This window comes from Coregonus clupeaformis, chromosome 25, assembly GCF_020615455.1.
Source record: "Coregonus clupeaformis isolate EN_2021a chromosome 25, ASM2061545v1, whole genome shotgun sequence".
NCBI classification, from domain to species: Eukaryota; Metazoa; Chordata; class Actinopteri; order Salmoniformes; family Salmonidae; genus Coregonus; species Coregonus clupeaformis.
The window spans coordinates 28,012,951-28,034,844 of NC_059216.1; the positions used below are offsets into that span (position 1 = coordinate 28,012,951).

General features: G+C 44.8%; 1 long non-coding RNA gene across 2 annotated transcripts in view; it reads left to right on the forward strand.

The window, feature by feature from the left end:
- LOC121539487 overlaps positions 1-21,894 on the forward strand; it is a 41,695-nt gene that overhangs the window by 10,211 nt on the left and 9,590 nt on the right. The gene's annotated exons all lie outside the window — the stretch shown is intronic.

The window sequence follows — 21,894 nt, forward strand, 5'->3', positions numbered from 1 at the left end:
TTATTGATGTCATCTGTTAAATCCACTTCAATCAGTGTCGATGAAGGAGAGACAGGTTAAATAAGGATTTTCAAGCCTTGAGACAATTGAGACATGGACTGTGTATGTGTGCCATTCAGAGGGTGAATGGTCAAGACAAAAGATGTAAGTGCCTTTGAATGGGGTATGGTAGTAGGTGCCAGGTGCACCGGTTTGAGTGTGTCAATAACTTTCCCGCTGCTGGGGTTTTCATGCTCAACAGTTTCCTGTGTGTATCAAGAATGGTCCACCACCCAAAAGACATCGAGCCAAGGAAGGTGTTCCTAATGTTTTGTATACGCTGTATATCAAAGACTAGATTGAAGAATGGGACACGGACAAGTGAATGTTTGTATCAGTTTGTATGAATGTGTGGTTACAAGATATGTAGACCTTCCAAACACAGACAGAAGGGTGTTCCACAATCTTTGTTTAACAATGGCTATAATTCCCAACTGGACAAGTCCAAAAATAATATGTAAAAGTCCTTGAGGAACGTTCTGTGGTCCCCCCATGGCAGGCACGCACGGAGGGATCCAATCCAGTGTTCGCAGCAGCTTCTAATAGATTCACAGTCACCTCCGTGACATACTGTACTTTCCATAACCAAATCCCTGTTAGTATTTACTGCTCGTGTTGCTGAACAATCCAACCCTTTTGATAGAGCCAATGATATAAATGGGCAATTCACACCATATTGCATTGACTGTAGTACCTTTGCTGTACAACAACAGCTTTCTTCCTGGTCTATCAGCATGCTCCTTTCTAGTGATCTTCCCTCTCCACCTGAAATGCAATAACAACAAAAACATGAATAACGACGTGATTACTCAGTCAGTAACTTAGCCAACTTATGAAACTCTAATGTGTACGTGTACAAGCCTATTCTTTATCAGCCAAATTGTACCAAAACAGCCTCTTTGCTACTTTCTCAGTTACCAATTCATCAATAAACAGTCAGGGGAACTAGGTAACTAGTTTGGGGAAAAGTGTTCAACAGTCAGTAGCAAGACTTTAAAATATAGCTAGAAAATAGTTTTTATTTTCTAAAATCTTTAGTTAGCTACATTGATGAACTAAGCTGATGGCGGAAGTTAGCTCTTCCCCAGCAGTTTCAACCTAGCTGGCTAGCTCATCCAACAGGCTTAAACTGCAATGAAACAGAGACCAGACCAGACAGCCTGACCCTATTGTCTTTAAGCTAGCTAGCTACCTAATGGCCTTTTGAAAATCTTTATAGATAATATAAATATATTAGTTTTCCCCTCGCATCTACAGCTGCCTAATATAGCAAGCCAGTTCATAGTACAGTAGCTAGGATGAATGCAAAGTGTGACATTAGTAGCTATATAAAATATTTTCAGATCATTGTTCTGTGGCTATATGGCCGGGCGACATTAGATAATTGAGTGAGATTAAATCCAAAGGAATTAAAAAGGATAGCTAAACTGGAATTACTGAGTATACCTTTACGAATGTCCACTGGCAAATCTTCACTTAAATGAGATCATCAAAAACACATTAAAATGGTATTATGCAGAATTGGCTAGCTAGCTTTCTTACCTGAGAAGAAGCACCTTGCTGAGATTCCGCCATATTGCAATGCTAGCTACTTGGGCATGTAAACGTCACGTCGTAAGGGTCCCGCCTTCCATTTAGCTAGCCAATCAATTGCATTGTAACAAAAAGCAGTGCTATGATTGGTCAATAAGGCTGGCAATCATATTTGAGTAACATGCTATTGTAGATTTGTGAGCACACAGAGATCATATCGTGCAAGCACAGGTTAATTTCGAGAGAGCGCAGGTAAGTATACCATGAGCAGAGAGCGTGCTCGACACTTAAGTTCTTGCTCTCAATTCCAATTTCTGGGCCCGCAACAATTGTCTCGGAGCTCTCAACCATCTCGCAGCTCCTCAACGTGATCCTTTGCGCATTCAAAATTTTTTATCTCAACTCTCTCCACGCACGCTCAAAATTATTCTCAGCGTTCTCAACATGCCTCCCTGCTTCTTCGAATTGTAAGACGAAAATGACGCCATAGATTCCAATCACACGTTGCTGCACCTACAGCAATTTAATGACTACTTCACCGCAGCCTTCTGAATCTAAAGAATCTCTGAAAGCAATCACAAGCCGTGTGCCGCACATCTTTCTTGGAATCTCTTTAGGAAGCCAATGGAATGCCACGGTCCTTCACAGCCAATATTGGACCTGAAAAGTGTTAAGTCTGTAATGTACAATTTGAGCAACGTTCCCATCCAGGCTAACTCTAAGTCCATTACCAGAGGTGTATTTCTACAAAGAGGCTCAGGCAAATCCTTTAATGGCTCTCAGATTGCCTGTAAAACACAACAAGCTCATTACTACCATCAATCCTTTATATTCATGTCATCTCAGCTCTAATAGTGTTAAACTAAACATTTCTGACTCCTTTGAACAGACAACGTTGTTGTACATTTGATGGTTTTATGGTTTCTCAGATGCATGAAATCTTTACACCATCTAAGGTTTTACTGTATCGGCTTTAGTGTCACAGCTTTTAACCCACACATCTATTAATCAGCTGAATAACCTCGCTCTGTTTTATCAGCATTTCTGTCAATATCTATATCGATTTTAATTAATTAATTATTTGTATGAATTCTGATTGCATCTTTCCTAATAAAAAAAGTTGAATTCGTAGCGATAATTACTTTGCAGACACAATAGATCCCACTGGCAAGGCACATTTTTACACACTCAACATGTACAATGTAAGTGTTGGTTATGCCTTGAAAAGAGACAGAGCTACATGAATAAATGTGCACATGTCCCTCAGGTTCTCAAGTATGTTCCGTCTTGTTCATGTAGTCAAGCAGCCGAGCCTGTAGGCACACATATTTCCACAACTGCTGTGAAACCTGAGGATCATGGAGCAGTATTTATGTATGTATTTAGATTTACAAATAAGTTAACATATTTAATTCATATCCCCCTATTACACACGTAAATAATCATGTTATCTAGTTCACAGTTAAGCATCAGAAGGAACTAACTGAATCCCCATGCTTGTTTTCATCAGACAAAAAAATATAGCAAAAATCTAACTTGTTGATTAAAATAAAGATAGAAGAGAGGGTAAATGTGCAACGTAGTCTCCGAGCATTTCATATTATTCTCTATGTAAATCCGAGACACTCCATTTAGTATGATATGTTACGTTTCGTATAGAATGTTTTAATTTGTGGATGTCCATCATCCATTTCGTATGATATGTTACGAATTACAATTTGTACAATATGTTAAGAATTTGCTAAACATGTTATATGTTACGAATTCCAAATTGTTGTAGCTAATATTAGCTAGGTGGCTAGCGCTAATGTTAGCAAGCTGGCTAACGTTAACTATGGGTTAAGGTTAGGAGTAAGGTTAAAGAGTTAAGGTTAGGGGAAGGTTAGCTAACATGCTAAGTAATTTATTTGCAAAGTAGCTAAAAAATTGTAAGTAGTGCAAAGTTGCTAATTAGCTAAAATGCTAAAGTTGTCCGTGATGAAATTCAAACACGCCACCTTTGGGTTGCTAGACGTTCGCGTTATACACCAACCCATCCACCCAGACCAATCACTCCTTTAGTTTTTACCTTAAGTAACCTTATATCTTATGGAACCACACCATACGTAACATATCATACTAATTTGAGTGTCCCGGATTTACATTTACTATGCTACGTCTAGTCTATGAGACCAGTCTGAAATGTGAGGTCAGATGACAAGTCCATTGGCATTCATGGACAGACAGCTCAGCTGCTGACTGGCACTTACAGACTGGAAGCTATAGAGATTAGTTGTGATACCCAGTCTTTGACAAAAGTTCCTTGACAGAGCTAGCTTAGTTGGTGGTGGGTGGCACTCTCTCACTTTTTTTCCCTGTCCAATCCTCCACATATTAGGGTTATTACTCACTGTTTTCCTGAAGCAAGGGGGAAGAAAATGTGTGTGGGCTCCCTTTTGGGAGCGAGTGAAATGTGTGGAGAGGGGGAACAATGTACCCCTCTCTCTGCAATTTACAATCCCTCAGGTCAGGGGATGGGTCTTATATCTCAGAGAAATAGGTTTTGGTTTTATACTGCATCAAAACCTCTTCTTCCACTGGCCTCGGATCTCCTCTCTGTCACAGTCACTGCTTTTCTTCTCCCATCCGCAAAATAACACCATATTACTGAATCCTCGTAATCACATTGCCTGTTCTGCTTTGCAGTGCCTCTTTGTATAGTGGGCTGTCTCAAATTTTTTAGTAAGGAACCTAGTCTGGCTGCAATAATATCCATATTTTCTTATCCACTGTCTGTTACTAAGATGAGATGATTAACTGCAAACTCTGTCCGCTACAAACTACACAGATATTTTCCCATTTAAGAAATATGTATTATATTATGTGATTGTAAGGAGTCTCAAATGAACCTGAGATGGTTCTTAAATAAACAGTCACATTTTCAGTAAATTGCTGTTTAAGAATAAGATCCATGCCAATGTTTGGCAATCACATTTTTACATTTTAGTCATTTAGCAGACGCTCTTATCCAGAGCGACTTAGTGAGTGCATAATTATAATTATAATTATTTTTTTTCTTCATACTGGCCCCCCGTGGGAATCCAACCCACAACCCTGGCTTTGCACGCGCCATGCTCTACCAACTGAGCTACACGGGGCACAATCACAATTACAATTACATTATTCAACTGTATAGTCTGAGAAGGTTGTTACATTTGAAATGTACTGTACAGTAGGTCAGCCATCCAATTTAAATTGGATATCTACCACTATAATTTGCTAAATGTAGTGTTCTAATTTGATGGACGTTTTCCAAGGCTGTGGTGATCCCTCTTCTAAATTATTTCACGACTGTTGCTTTGTTGCATGTGTAATATGTAGCACATAAATAGCCATTCCTCTTGAATGCCTGGCTGGAACATGGCCATTAATTACAGTTTGAAAATGAGTTCCCACTTATCTGCCCCGATGACATTTTCCTATCCTTCATGTTTCTAGTGCCCTATAGAATAAGAGTAGTGGTCACCTACACACACACACCTGAGTCATTTAGTTCAGATATATCTCAGTAACATCATGCCAGCACACATCAGATTACATATGTGTTGTACTTACCCTTGTGGTGTAGCGCTGCTCACATAACCCACGCATCCACATACTTTATTCCATTGTCATTTGTAACTTTTGTTTGCAGTCTGGAAAGGCCTACCAGCGTGCATTCATTTGGTAACAGCATCCTAGCGCATATCATTGTTAAATCTTATCGTTGCATATATATACAGTAGTTACATCTATTTATCGCAACTATTTATAAGAAATATGCAGACAAAATGTATATTTGCAAATCATGTTCTATTTATTAGAAATCATTGAAATCAGAATTGTTTGTTCGCCATTTATAACTCACTTGTCTGTAGTCTGCGTCTGTCCAACAGGAATGACGAACCCGAGTTGGGAGAGTCCAAGGACAATTGTTGAGGGGTTCCCGGGTTCAAAGCAAATGTGATAAAGTAGAAGGGAGGGGAATTTATGAACAGTGGGGAATTGATTTCACTGTTTTTAGTAAGTTGATTTATTTCCATGAACATACTGGGGAAACCGTGGGGTGTTTGGTTGAGCGTGCAGAGATGAACACAGAGACAGGGAGGTTCTAGTCAGAAAACATGACTTTACTAGGCAACAAAATAAACATAACAATTAAATAACTTAGGTTTGGCTCCGTTCCTCCAGGAGCTTCGTTCCCCTTCGTAGGCTCACTCCTTGCCTCTCTCTCTGTCTTCCTCGAGGTGTGCCACAGTGCTCCCTTTATGTGGCCTGCACGGCTGGTTGGCACTCTCCCCTAATTACCTCTACTTGGCTCCATCAGCGTTGGGGTGCCCAGCCCGTGTACTCCCAGCAGAGGGAGCCAATGTCACGGCAAGAACCTCCCCTCTATCACCAACCCCTGGGGTAGACCTCCCGGGATACCACCCCCCCCTCACCCCTTAGCCCTGAGTGGGAGGGAAGCTTGCTCAGTCGAGTACTCAATCGAGTACTTCTTCTCCCTCGGTAGGAGCTTCCTGCTGACATACATGATGGGGTGCTCCTCGCCTTCCTGCTCTTGGGACAAGACGGCCCCTACCCCTGTGTCAGACGCGTCTGTCTGGACCAGGAGGTATTTTGAGTCCGGGGTGACGAGTACCGGGATTGCGAACATAGCTCGTCCTTCAGGGCCTGGAACGCCACCTCTGTGTCCTCTGTCCATCGCACCGTCTGGGTTAGGCATGCCTTCGTTATGTCTGTGAGGGGAGAAGCTATTGCGGAAAAGTTAGGCGCAAATCGACTGTAGTTGGCTGCTAACGCCAGGAATGACTTCACCAGCCTTTCTTCATATTTCCCCGCCCAATTCTATAGCCCAGGTACTCGACCTCGGTGTAGCTCAGCTTGCACTTGTGGGGGTTCGCGGTCAGCCCCGCATCCCTTAGCGAATCCACCACCGCCTGTACCCTACAGAGATGGGACTCCCAGCTGTCACTGTGCACGATTTATATCATCCAAATAAGCAGTAGCGTACACAAGGTGCGGGCGCAGGATGCAAGGAAGAACCCGAAAGGAAGAACACGGTAGTGGTATAGCCCCCCTGGGGTGGAGAAGGCCGTCTTCTCCTGGGAAGCCGCTGCACCTACCAGTACCCCTTCGTTAGGTCCAGGGTGCTGACGTATCTTGCCTTCCCCAAGCGGTCGATCAGTTCATCCACCCAGGGCATGGGGTAGGGGTCAAATTTACTGACCGCGTTCAGGCCCCGGAAGTCATTGCAGAAGCGGACGGTTCAGTCCGGTTTCGGTACCAGCACTATAGGGCTAGACCACTCACTGTGGGACTCCTCCAGTACTCCCTTCTCTAGCATTGTCATCACTTCCCGCTGGACCGCTGCCCTCCGGGCTTCTGGTATCCGGTATGGCCATTTACGCACTTCTTCTCCCGGACGTGTGTGGATATGATGCTCCACGAGATCCGTGCGCCCCGGCACCTCGGAGAACACGCCCGTATTCCGCTGGACCATCTCTCGGAGCGTTTGTCGTTGGGTCGGGCTGAGGTCTTCCCCCATGGAAACTTCAACAGAGGGCGGGTTCGGCTGTGGCCGGGTCCACGTTGCGCACAGCGCCTCTCGTGCATGCAACTTTTTCAGCAGGTTCACATGGTAAAGCTGGAGGGGTTTTCTCCGCCCCGGTTGGCAGACCTTATAATTGACGTCGCCTACCCGCTCTACGATGTCGTAGGGCCCATACCATGTAGCCAGGAACTTGATCTCTGTTCTCACCTGGGTGAAACTCTCGTGGTTGGGCACCCCGGTTGTATACACGCTCCTGGGCACGTTGCGCCTGGGCAATGTGCTCCCTCACCACTGGCCAAATCGCCTTCATCCTCTCCCTCATCTCCTCCACATGTTCCACCACGCTATGTAGGGGGGTCGGTTGGTCCTCCCAGACCTCCTTGGCTAGGTCCAGCAGTCCGCGGGGCCGACGGCCATACAGGAGCTCAAAGGGGGAGAACCCAGTGGACGCTTGGGGTACTTTGCGCACCGAGAACATCAGGTGGGGCAGAAGCTGGTCCCAGTTCCTCCAGTCTCTCTCGATGACCTTCTTCAGCATCTGTTTAGGGTCTTATTGAAGTATTTGACTAGCCCGTCCGTTTGTGGATGGTACACACTGGTCCTCACCTGTTTGATTCGTAAAAGGTTGCAGACATCTTTCATTACATGAGACATGAATGCGGTGCCCTGGCCCGTCAGGATTTCCCGCGGAATACCCACCCAGCTGAATAAATGGAAGAGCTCCCGTGCGATACCTTTCGCTGCCGCCGTGCGTAACGGGATTGCTTCCGGATACCGGGTGGCGTAATCCACGATTACCAGGATGTATTGGTGTCCCCTTGCGGTCTTCACCAACGGAACCACCAGATCTATTGCCACCTGCTCAAACGGCACCCCTATAATGGGCAAGGGAAACAAAGTGTTTCTATAATGTGCCCAGTTTCTATAATGTGCCCACGGGGCTGTGATCTGGCACTCCGGGCAGGTACGGCAGTAGTCCTCCACAGCACACTTGACTCCGGGCCAGTGGAACCGATTCCCGATCCCCTGCCTGATTTTCTCAATCCCCAGGTGTGCCCCGAGCAGGTGGGTGTGGGTGAACTGCAAGACAGTCCTAACATACTGGGTGGGTATGAGTAACAAGTCTCTTTCATCTCCCCATTGTGCTTTACTACCTGATACAACAAATTACGCTTGATGGCGAAGTGTGGGTAGCGCCACTCACTTAGCCCGGGTAATAGCGTGTCATCCACTGCAATCACCTGGCCCCTCGCGTTCTGGAGGTAGGGGTCCTTTAACTGGGCCTCAGACGATGGCTCGCTTCCCGGCGCGGGGTCGTCTCCCTTCTCCTGGACCGACTCGGACCGACACAGTCACTGTCCTTTTTCCTCTCCTTCCTACCTCGCGCACCTCCCCACGTCCCTCCTCCACAGTGCCTGGAAGAGAGGGTAATCTCTACCGAGGAGAATGGGCACGGGCAGGTTAGGAACAGCCCCCCACGCGCATCTGGCACTCCCCCCTTGGGGTGGTTACCCACACCGGCATGGTTGGGTACCTCTTTGTGTCCCCGTGTACACAGGACACTGTCATCTCCTCGTCCCCCAGTTCGTCTTTCCCTCACGTGTGATCCGCTGCGGCTGGGCCAGGGTCACCATGCTGCTGGAGTCCAGCAGAGCGCTGGTGTTGACGCCAAATAAAAGTACTGGAACCATTGGATGGGCCGTCTAGGGGTGTGTTCCCAACAGGAGGTGACATAACTCGCCATCCGGGTTACCTCGGAGCTGGGGGATGCGGAGGGCATGGACTCTTTCCGGCAAGGGCAGCTCCACGCGAGGTGTCCCAGCTCGCCGCACTCATAGCAGCGCCTCTGATCTAAGTCTAGCAGCAGACGTCGTCGTCCGTTCAGGTCGCCCTCCTGCTTCACGGCCTCGGCTGGTTCCGTCCGGGCCCCCTTCAGCCCCTTGCCTCTCTCGGTGCTGTTTTCTTCCCCCTCCCCTCGTTGTGCATGGTGTGCGAGGCTCAGGATCTCGCGTTTGAGTCCCTCATAATTCGCTGCCTAGTCAGCGTTCAAGTCGAAGTAGGCCTTCTGGGCCTTCCCGGAGAGGTAGGGTGACAAAAGGCTGGCCCACTTGGGCTTGGGCCATCCTTCCGTCTGCGCCGTCCTCTCAAAGGTGCACAAATACGTATTCACATCATCTTCCTCCATTAGCTTGACCAGGAACTGATTCGGCTAGACTCCTGAGCCATCCCATCCTTCAACTGGGCTACCTCCGCTACCAGTCTGAGGTTTTGTACAGCCACCAGTTCCACCATTGTAATATCCGTATGCTCGACCCCACGGCACCCAAAGCTACTGAGTTGCCCGCATTCTCCACCATAAGTGGTAAACCATGGGGTGTTGGGTTGAGCTTGCAGAGATGATCACAGAGACAGGGAGGTTCTAGTCAGAAAACACGACTTTACTAGGTAACAAAATAAACATAACAACAAAATAACTTAGGTTTTGCTCGGTCCTTCTTCTCAGATTCGGCTCCGTGCCTCCAGGAGCTTCGTTCCCCTCCGTAGGCTCACTCCTTGCCTCTCTCTCTGTCTTCCTCGTGGTGTGCCATGGTGCTCCCTTTATGTGGCCTGCACAGCTGGTTGGCACTCTCCCCTAATTACCTCTACTTGGGGTCCATCAGTGTCGGGGTGCCCAGCCCATGTACTCCCAGCAGAGGGAGCCAACATCGCGGCACGTACCTCCCCTCTATCACCAACCCCCGGGGTAGACCTCCCGGGATACTAACAATACTTTGATTCATTATTGGTACCTTACATTATGTAATCTAGAATATTGTGTTCATTTTTTATTGGATTAACTATTTTTGGTTTGTCTCTATAGGAGGGGCTAAGGCAACTTAAAGGCTGGGGTAGAGCTCCTCCCTGCAGACCATGATGGACCTTTGATGCGGAAGCATGTAATGTTTAGGGCCCAAGACATATGGCCGTAGCCTAAAAAACACAGTTAAATCTAGTCTCATGATTTTCAAGTTTGTCATTTTAATTTTATTTTCTGTTTTTATCCTGCACTGCAAATATTCCTCACTGGATTTTGGAACTCCACAATCTTTGTAAATAAACCAATAGTGACGCCATACCGCTGCCTCCACTCCAATGCTGTTAAGCCTCCAACTGCTGGGCCAACCCAACACACTCGTTTTCCTTGCCAGGTGTCTCTCTCTCTCTGCCTGGCTCTCTCCTGGCTGCCTCTTACATGCACACACAGGCAAGACCTAGGTTTTCCTGTGCAGGTGAAGCTACAGCTGCTTCACGCTTCTGTTTGCCAACTTCCAGGCTCTAGTCAGAGCTGGAGTTGAGCTGAGTCCAAAGACTACAAAATATAGAGGTGCTAAACTCACTATACTCAACAAAGATATAAATGCAACATGCAGTTCATATAAGGACGTCAGTCAATTGAAATAAATCTATTAGCCCTAATCTTTGGATTTCACATGACTGGGAATACAGATACAGTATGCACCTGTTGGTCACAGATACCTTAAAAAAAATGTAGGGGCATGGATCAGAAAAACTGTCAGTATCTGGTGTGACCACCACTTGCCTCATGCAGCGCGACACATATCCTTCACATAGAGCTGATCAGGCTGTTGATTGTGGCCTGTGGAATGTTCTCCCACTCCTCTTCAATGGCCGTGCGAAGTTGCTGGATACTTGCGGGAACTGGGACATTGGCGGGAACTGTCTTGGAAACAATGTTGATTCAACCAGTGTTTGCCCAGTACGATGCTTACCCTTTAGCTGAGGTACTGACTAACGAAAGGCATTTGTATAAGCTATACAAATGAAAAAGAAAGCAGAACACTCAAGAAGAAGCAATAAGCAATTCCATGCAATTGTGTATGTCTACTCTGAGTTTAACCAAGAGGATTTAAGGATTTGTGGATTTCAAACAGACAGAGAAAGAGAGACAGGATGTGTCGCAAATGGCACCCTATTCCTTACATAGTGCACTACTTTTGACCAGAGCTACACAATATACACAAAAGTATGTGGACATTACTTCAAATTAGTGGATTCGGCTATTTCAGCCACACCTGTTGCTGAAAGGTGCTGCCCCAGTCAACTGTAAGTGCTGTTATTGTGAAGTGGAAACGTATAGGAGCAACAACGGCTCAGCCGCAAAATGGTAGCGTAGCTCATAAAAATGGTCTGTCCTCGGTTGCAACACTCACTACCGAGTTCCAAACTACCTCTGGAAGCAACGTCAGCACAAGAACTGTTCGTCAGGAGCATCATGAAATGGGTTTCCATGGCCGAGCAGCCGCACACAAGCCTAAGTTCACCATTCTCAATGCCAAGCATCGGCTGGAGTGGTGTAAAGCTCGCCACCATTGGACTCTGGATTAGTGGAAACGCGTTCTCTGGAGTGATGAATTACGCTTCACCATCTGGCAGTCCGACGGACGAATCAGGGTTTAGCGGATGCCAGGAGAACGCTACCTGCCCAAATACATAGTGGCAACTGTAAAGTTTGGTGGAGGAGGAATAGGAAAAGCCTTCCCAGAAGAGTGGAGGCTGTTATAGCAGCAAAGGGGGGACCAACTCCATATTAATGCCCATGATTTTGGAATGAGATGTTTGATTAGTAAGTGTCCACATACTTTTGGTCATGTAGTGTATTTGAAACCTGGTCAAAAGTATGGTACTATTCAGGGAATAGAGTGCCATTTGGCATGCAGGCAGTCAGAGCAGAGCCCCTTGTCTTCATTGTTGAGTCAACCTGGCTCACTGCTGGTCCGGTCATAACATCTCAGTAGCAGAGCACAGCGGTTAAACCGGAGAAAGGCCTCACCACTTATTAGGAGAGAGGAGCACAGGGCAGCACTCAACTCTGTGTGGGCTCATTAAAGCAGATCTGCTGCAGACTAGTTGACATTATTTAAAATCTTATATTTATAACTGGCTGAAGGAGGGGAGCAATGTAGCTTGAGAAACAGGCGGTCCGAGATTAGAATAGGACAGGAGGTCTCTTCCCCTAACCCCCTCTCCCCATACCCCTTCTCCTCCTTACACGCTTAGCTGATCTATTTCAAGGGTGTGCATGCATGTGTGTGTGTGTGTGTGAAGGCTTGGAGCGTAGACTGTTGTTTTTCTGTGACACAGGTTGTCGATGAGAGGGGTTCACGGGATGACTGTGGCTGTCAGGATGGCTCAGTCTGCCTGTTTGTCACCGACGGCAACCTTCCTGCCTGCCTGACGACCGACCCACCCACAAACCGGGTGCTGTTCATTAAAAATCACACCGGGTCCGGGGAAGACTGACAGGTGACAGGGCATGCTGTGGGTGCTCTCTTCTCCCTCTCTCCATCCATAACTATTTCTCACCCTCTCGCTCTCTCTCTCTCTCTTCATCCATCTCTTTCCAACTTACCCTCTAGCTCTCTCTCTCTCTGGATCTCTCTCTTTCTCCATCTCCCTCTCTCCCCCTGTATCTCTCTCTCCATCCATCCATCTCTCTCTAGTCTGCCACCTGAACTGCTCATTAGCAGAAAGTGTATGTCAATCCTCCAGGGGTGAGTCCAATGCCACTGAACCCCTGATGTTAGTTCTCTCTCTCTCTGTGTGTGTGTGTTTGTGTGTAGTTTGGAGAGAGGCTACTGTGGTATTAGCTACAGACCACAAGCCACTGGATGCCATGCAGGTGGCACCACATAAATATAATTATATTTCTATGGGTGACACCTGCCAACAGCTCGTCTCTTTCTGATTGGCCATCTGTTGAAATGTCACACAATGACTACAATACTTGATTATAGTAGGCCACCTTGGAATTCCAACACATAATCAGACATTCCAACACATTATTATGTTTTGCTTAGAATATGTCAAGGAAGGGAGGGAAAGTACATGCAGTGCACTATTTAGTCAAACTGTCAATTATTTCCTATGGCCCAATGAAGCACTACAGTAAATTTAAGCATGCTTAAAGTGGAGGAGACTGTGGGTTGGCTGATAACTGTGATTATTTGACTCTATGTCATGTGGATTCTCAACTAAGTGTGATGGTCATTTGACTGCATGTCATGCTGACTATCTTGTGACAGTGATGGTAATTTGCCTGTTATGCTGTCTGACTATCGTGTGAGGGTGCTGGTCATTTGATTATCCTGCTGTGTGGTCCCAGTAGGGTTGAGCTGATTGCACAGATCACTGGATTTCATAGGGATTTATTTTAGAGTTTAGAAGTGGGGAGGGAGGGGAAGGGGGTGTTAAGAGGGATGTGTTATGTCAACATGCAAGGCAGGCATCCATCAAAGCCAACGCCTGATCTGACCCATGTTGTATTGTGGTGTTCAAACCCTAGCAGCCTGACAGATTGGTACGAGAGCGTGGAGCTATCCATCAGAGCCCATCAAACACCAGCTTGTGTGTCTCTTTTTCTGCCCTCATTCCCTCTCTCTGTTTTTATATTCTCTTTCTCTCTCTGTCTGTCTTTCTCTTTCTCCCTGTCCACCATCAGACTGTCCTTGTGTGTCAGCCGCTGGCTCTCATGGCTTTGCCAGGGGGACTGGAATGGTGTAAGGGAGGTTTTAAGTATCTTGGAGTGTACCTAGGAGATGAGGGGACAATGGAAAAAAATTGGATTGGGGTGGTTGAAATGGTGGAAGCGAGGATGGGGAGATGGCGTTGGTTGTTATCTCGTATGTCATATAGGGGGCGCACAATTATAGTTAACAATGTGATTGCCTCTGCGCTGTGGCATCGGTTGTCAGTTTTAGAGCCACCATCTGGCCTTCTGGCTAAGATACAGGCGATTATTGTAGATGTATTTTGGGATAAATATCATTGGGTTCCACAAAGTGTTTTGTATTCATCAAAAGAGGAGGGGGGACAAGGTCTTGTACCGGAAAATGTGGTTTGGAGAGGGGTGGCAGGTCTAGTATTACAGCAGGTTGGAGGATTAGGTTTAAAGAAGGCTTTATTTTTGGTTGATAGTAGCCAGATTTCTAGGGAGGGAGTACCTCCGTTTTACAGAGGCCTTCTTAGGGTGTGGAGCATAATGAAGGTGTCCAGACGAACTTCAGCGGAGTCAGTGCATTGGCTGTTGGAGGAATCTCTGGTGTATGGGGCAAGACTGGATTGTACAACTGCAGCTGTTCCACATTTCTCCAAGATTCTGGTGAAGTGCAAAATCATCACCTTAAACAGTTAATGGCCATGGCTGGGCCCGCCTTAATGGATGGAAGACGGGTGGCTGAACATTTGGGGGTGAGGTCGGAAAGGATTGTCGGACAACTGCTGGGAAGCTGCAGGAAGGCTCTGTCAGCAGAAGAGTGGGGTATGCTGGATAGTCACAAGAACAAGGTACAAGATGAAAACGTCTCATTTCCAAGACTAGGGATTACACCCAATATCCCAGAGTCAGAAAGAAAGGCGTTATTACTGGATTTGAGAGGGTTGGAAGAGGTGGGTTTGGATGAGGTGAATGGGAAATACTTATATAGGGGGTGTGTCAAGGTGTTGAATAAAGATACATTGAAAAATAGAAAAGACACTCTATGGAGGGTAAAATTGGGCATTGATGACAAGGTAAAGCCAGCATGGAGAGCACTGTACAAGCCACCGTTACAAAAGGGTACTGGGGATATGCAATGGAGGGTTTTACAAGGCATCATTGCAGGTAATGCTTTTGTATCCGTTATTAACTCAGATGTTGGAGATGGATGTCCTTTTTGTAATATAAGAGAAACAATTTTTCACTGTTTTATGGAGTGTGAGAGGATAAAACCTCTCTTGGAAATGCTGGAGTCTTTGTTTAAAGCTGTAGGGGTGATTTTCAATAACAGGGGGGGGGGTTTCAATATAGTAAGCAACAGAAAATAAAATGTAAACTGTTAAATTGTATTTTGGGACAAGCTAAGATCTCAATTTTTCTGAGTAGGAAACATAAGATAGAAACGGGATATGGGCAGGATGTAAGATGTGTTTTTAAAGGATTAGTGAAAGCGAGAATAAAAGTGGATTTTGAGTTCTTCTCAGCTGTAAAAGATCTCCCATTGTTTGAGGAGAAGTGGGCCTACGAAAGAGCGGTTTGTTTTGTGGAGGAGGGGAAACTATTTTTTGTTGATGTATATGTTTTTTTGTATTTTTATTTAATTTATTTTTATTTTTGTTTTCATTTTTATTTAGGAATGACATTTGTTGTTTAATTTCTGAAAAGGCAGTGTGCCATTATTTATGTTAACACTTGAGTATAAAATAAAGGTTTTATAAAACCTAAAACTTTCTCTCTCTCTCTCTTCCTGTCTGTCTGTATCTCTCAATTCAATTCAATTCAATTTCAATTTAAGGGCTTTATTGGCATGGGAAACGTGTGTTAACATTGCAAAAGCAAGGGAAGTAGATTTACATTTACATTTACGTCATTTAGCAGACACTCTTATCCAGAGCGACTTACAAATAGGGACCTGTAAACAAAAGCGAAATAAACAATAAATATTAACAGTAAACATTACACTCAGAAGTTTCAAAAGAATAAAGACATTTCAAATGTCATATTATGTATATATACAGTGTTGTAACAATGTGCAAATAGTTAAAGTACAAATGGGAAAATAAATAAACATAAATATGGGTTGTATTTACAATGGTGTTTGTTCTTCACTGGTTGCCCTTTTCTTGTGGCAACAGGTCACAAATCTTGCAGCTGTGATGGCACACTGTGGTTTTTCACCCAGTAGATAAGGGAGTTTATCAAAATTGGGTTTGTTTTCGAATTCTTTGTGGATCGCTGTAATCTGAGGGAAATATGTGTCTCTAATATGGTCATACATTTGGCAGGAGGTTAGGAAGTGCAGCTCAGTTTCCACCTCATTTTGTGGGCAGTGTGCACATAGCCTGTCTTCTCTTGAGAGCCAGGTCTGCATACGGCGGCCTTTCTCAATAGCAAGGCTATGCTCACTGAGTCTGTACATAGTCAAAGCTTTCCTTAAGTTTGGGTCAGTCACAGTGGTCAGGTATTCTGCCACTGTGTACTCTCTGTTTAGGGCCAAATAGCATTCTAGTTTGCTCAGTTTTTTTGTTTGTTCTTTCCAATGTGTCAAGTAATTCTCTTTTTGTTCTCTCTCTCTCTCTCTCTCTCTCTCTCTCTCTCTCTCTCTCTCTCTCTCTCTCTCTCTCTCTCTCTCTCTCTCTCTCTCTCTCTCTCTCTCTCTCTCTCTCTCTCTCTCTCTCTCTCTCTCTCTCTCTCTCTCTCTCTCTCTCTCTCTCTCTCTCTCTCTCTCTCTCTCTCTCTCTCTCTCTCTCTCCAGTTCTCTTTTCTGTTTTTTTCTTCAGCTCTCCAGTTAAATGTGGCTCAGGACAGCTGCCCCAGGGGTCTGAATGGACGGCTCCATTTGAATGAGACTCATTCACTGGCCACTAATTTTTTTGGATGGTGCTTTGTTGAGCATCCAAATGTTGCTTCAACCAGATGTGTTAAGTGCATAGCAGAGCACACGCTGTGTTCAGTGGCCCCTCTTATCAACCCCTTTACTCATGGATGAATTGAGACAATATCTCCATATTAAATCACCCTAGATTCCTATTGAAGGAGGAAGGGTCTTTGTTGCATCGCTGTTTAATGCACAGTGTTAGTCTTCATACATAGAGTGGGCAGGGCTGGTTAACACTGAGCTCCTGTGATCGACCAGGCTGCACCAATATTATCATAATAAGCCGCTTTTCTTCATTGGGAAAACTAATTTTTTTTCCACACCACTCTTTTTTGAGATGTTGTAAAAAAAACACTTGCTGGCCGGGATGCCTGTAAAAAGATCTATCTGTATGTGGATTATCTGAAAGGTTTAAAAAAAGTTCAAGAATAGACTACCAGCCATACCTGTTTAGTCGTAAGAAAGAATGCGGCAGCTTCATAGGCAAATAAGGGATGTGAAATGAGTGACATGCGACAATGTCTATTAACACCTTATAACATGACCTGTGATATTGTGTATTTTACACTCCTTGATACCGAGTAACTAAAACAAACAAAGTCTAAACATATCTGTAATGCGATGCCTCTCCTTATCATTCCCATTGAGCTCTGTTCGTTCGCATGCTTCCTGCTTTTGTCATGTGGTTGCATGGTGTTAAATCTGTGGCTTAGGTTATTTATCTCCAGATTCCACTGCATGTATTCTCTTGTTCAAAATTCAATATAGGATTTGGTACAGTATAAGATGTGCTGTTGGCGTGTGAGACTAAAGTGAATTGGCATTGACATTAAAACGGTCTACACAGCCAATGCACAACAATGGTCAATCTGACGCTCAGTTCTCTGTGAGGAATAAAATGTGATTTCAGCACGGACACACTCTCCTGTTGTTTTATCTCCAGAGCCAGGAACACATGATGCTGCCTCCTAGAATAAAAAACAAACCCATCCAAAAACTACTAAGGAAACAATTCCACCTGTCTGTCAAAGCAGTTCGACACCCAGCAGCAGCTTAATGGTCCTCGCTGTTAGCATATCCTCTAAAGCTGGGGGAGTTATATGCAGAGTCAAAGGGGGTCTGCTTTGTGTACTAAGGCACGCATGTTCTGCTCTTTATCACTACATAAAACAAAAAAGCGGAGAGATCAACTCTTCCCTGTACATATGTTAGCCTTCCTGTTATGTCATTTTCTCTGATTATCACGTTACAATGTCCTTACTAGCATACTATTCCAAATGCATGCCCGAATACCTTACCTCATTCCAAGTAGTGTGCTAGTGGACTATGTTGGAACCTTGGTACAGAGCCATACTCTGCTTAAACAAAGCAAGAGGAGCAGGAAGCTTTAATTACAAAGGGGTAATGAACAAGACCTTAAATGAAAAGCAAGAGGGATGGAGAGAGGCAGGAGGAGAGGCAGGAGGAGCAGAAACAAAAGCAAGTCCCAAGGCCAGTCTGCGTCCAAAATGGCACCCTATTACCTATTAGCTATAGGCCCTGGTCAAAAGTAATGCACTACATAGGGAATAGGGTGCCATTTTAGACGCAGACCCTGTCTTTGATGGAGGTGGAACAGCTTGCCTTCTCCACTGAGACTCAAAGATGCATGACAGTCTCAGCTGCCTCCCCTTCCCTGAATGCATGGAACATGGAAAATGTCTGAACAACACTAATACAGCTTTGAATGTGCATATGGACATTAGGAAATAGCTAGTGAAGTAGACATTGTGTTGCTTTATTCAGTGCTGTGCTGTGCTGTGTCACGTTGATCTCTCGTCTATTATGTAAACTGGTCACATACTTTGTGAAACAACAAAACCCTCAGAAGAAGTCACACAGATGAGTAGTCGTTTCTCTGCTTGCTTTCTCTTCCATTTCAGCCGGGTTAAAGTGTGACCAAAGTCTTTGTTCCCTCTTTCACACCATTTACCAGATTTCAAAATGCAGAATTAGTATTAAATTGAACATTGTTTGTCTCATAAGCCATTTTTGTCTAGTTAATCTGAGTGTAGCAAAGTCATGTCCCATTGTGTTTCATAATACATCCTCAGATTGCTGCAGATTTCGACTGCATCACTAAATCAACCAAATCTTGGCAGTCTGAAATGATCGATCACCAAGAAACACAAGCTTAAATGAAATGGCTTGAGATTGTATAAACAAGTACAACATGGGGTAGTTATTATGGCACAATGCTCTGAATTTAAAGAAGTGGTCTAAGTGGTTTTTACATCTGTGAAAAAGAGAACAAGGTAGTGTGGGGTGATGATCAGTTGTGTTTCTCATAGTTAGCTGCAGTAACAATGTTTCTGGTATGTGTTGTGCAGTCAGTTTGAAAGAAGCATACAGTACCTGTGATATAATATAACCTAGCTGTCAGCCCCTCTTCTCTCCTCTGTGCTCTGTAATGTTCTGATGTGATGTTATCCTCTCTCCAGTGTGTGTGTGTGTGTGCGTGTGTGTGCTTTTGCATGTGTTAGTCCAGGCCCCAGCCTCCTCATCTGCCCTGTAATGAAGACAGACATCTCCAATGACATATCCCATTGGCAAACACAGCACTGAGCTGATTACAGACGGGCCACAGGCTTCACCTAACAGTAGAACTATCCATCTTGTTATGTCTGTAGTGGAGTTCAGTCTTCTGTGTCATGTTGTATGTGTGGGGTAAATAAAGCTGTGTTGTATGACTGAGAAAGGTGTGTTTTTTTATGCAATGTTCCACTGTATGATCAGCATCTCATTTGTTGCATTCAATGGAGCTTTGGACACTACAATGATTTTAATGATACACCACTCCAACCCTGAAGAAGGCACTGTGTGCCAAAATGTTGGTGTTTTATACCCATTAATTTATTGGGAGCATACATAGTGACTTTCGACTTTCTTTATGTTTTCATAAATGATGCACCGCTCCTGATGTGCACAACGTTTAACGAGTGTTTCCCAAAATATCATGTAGACAAAAAATATCCACAAATGTTTAGTAACTGTTTGGCTTAGTGACAGATTGGCCAGCAATGAGAGGGAAAAGGGAGGGATGGATGGTGGATAGCATTATGCAGCAGATTTCAGTTTTTGGAATCCACTTGGGGATTGTGTTTCCATTGTTTCAGGGAGTGGTGCTGTGTTTTTGCCTGCTGTCTATGTCACAGAGAAGTGTGTGATTATATCACTTGAAGGAGGTTTATGCCGGGTCTCTCTCTCTCTCTCTCTGTGTCTGTCTGCCTGCCAGCCAGCCAGCCAGCCAGCTAGCTAGATAGATAGATCAGAAGACTGAGGGATTACCAGCACGTGTGTGTGTCTGTCTCTGTGTGTGCTGCACATGCAGGGAGACAAACAAAGTGCAGACGGAAAAACTGAACAAAATGGCCTCTGTGTCACATTAAGCTAAAAACACCCTCAATCAGAAATCAGACCACACATGACCTGCTATCGTAAACACTTCATATTCAGTCGCTCAGCCAATGTAACACCACTGTAGTACATGGTTTATTGGGGCTGTACAGTCTGCTGCGCAGCTACAATGAAGGCACATCATGAAAGAGCATGGAGACTGCACAGCAGGAGGACAAAATGCAAATGAGTACAGTGTAAAAGTAATCTCATCTTCCTATTCAAATAACGTTAGACATCAAACCCAGACAGAGTGTTATGATATGGAGACTTATGGACTGCATGGCTATGCCTTGAGGGTCCTAGTTGGATAGTTGGATATACCAAGCTCCAGCTCCAGTTCAAGCTGCATCCCTGGCACATATAAATTAGTTACTAACCTACAAGGGCAAAGTAAAAATGTGGTCCCGCTTTAAATGAAGTGCAGCTTATTAAGGCTTCATAAGGCCTTCATAAAACCTTCATGAGCACTACATACTAATGTAATACATCATTTATAACCGTATGTGATGCTCTATACAGGGTTCATAAATATGGCATAACTGTGTGACATAACAACCGATGTCAAATGTGACATAAACCTGTGCTAGTGGGTTCGATTCCCGGGATCACCCTTACGTAAAAATGTATATGTAAAGGTATTGCTTTCGTCCCTTTCCTTGCACCAACCTGGGCTCGAACCAGGGATCATCTGAACACATCGACAACAGTCACCCACAAAGCATCGTTAACTATCGCTCCACAATAGCCAAGGCCCTTGCAGAGAAAAGGAATCAACTACTTCAAGGTATCAGAGCGAATGACGTCACCAATTGAAACGCTACTAGCACGCACCGTTAACTAGCTAGCCATTATACAATGGTTACATATGCATGCATGACTATGTCACTTCGAATAAAAGTGTCTGGTGAAAGCTATTGATATCACTTGATCAGTGTAGATGAAAGGGAGGAGACAAGTTAAATAAGTATTTTTAAGCCTTGAGACAATTGAGACATGGATTGTGTATGTGTGCCATTCAGAGGGTGAATGGGAAAGACAAAAGATTGAAGTGCCTTTGAACGGGGTATGGTAATAGGTGCCAGGCACACCGGTTTGAGTGTGTGAAGAACTGCAACACTGCTGGGTTTCTCATGCTCAACCGTTTCCTGTGTGTATCAAGAATGGTTCACCACCCAAAGGACATCCAGCCAATGGCAGGCCACTGGTCGGAAACGAGTCATTGATGAAAGAGGACAAAGGAGGCTGACACGAATTGTGCAGAGCAACAGACGTGCTACAATTAGTCAACTGACAGTCCAGTACAACATTAGCGCCCACAGACCCATAAAACAATGGTCGCACCTTGACACGAATTGCGTATGGCAGTCGACAAACTTACAGAGTTTCACTTCCTTCAGCAAAAAACAAGAAACTACGGTTGCAGTGGGCTAAGGAACGAAAACACTGGACACTGCATTATTGGAAAAACATTGCCTGATCTGATTAATCCCAGTTCCTGCTTTTTCACGTTGATGGGAGGACTAGGGTATGGAGAAAACCACGTGAGTACATGCATCCATCATTTCGCGTGTCAACACTGCAGGCTGTTGGTGGTGGTGTGGGGTGTGTTTTCATGGCACATATTATGCCCCTTGATAAAAGTGGAGCAACGTTTGAATGCCACAGGATATCTGAACATCAATGCCAATCAGATGCATCCCTTCATGGCAGCAATGTATCCATCTGCAAATTGATCCAGGAATGGTTCCATGACCATGACAGTGAAATCAGCTAACTGCAGTGGCCTTCCCAGTCACCAGATCTGAATCCAATTGAGCATCTGTGGGGTGAGATGGAACAAGCTATTTGGAGTAGAGATCCACTACCAGCCAAGTTGACACAACTGTGAGAACCATTGGA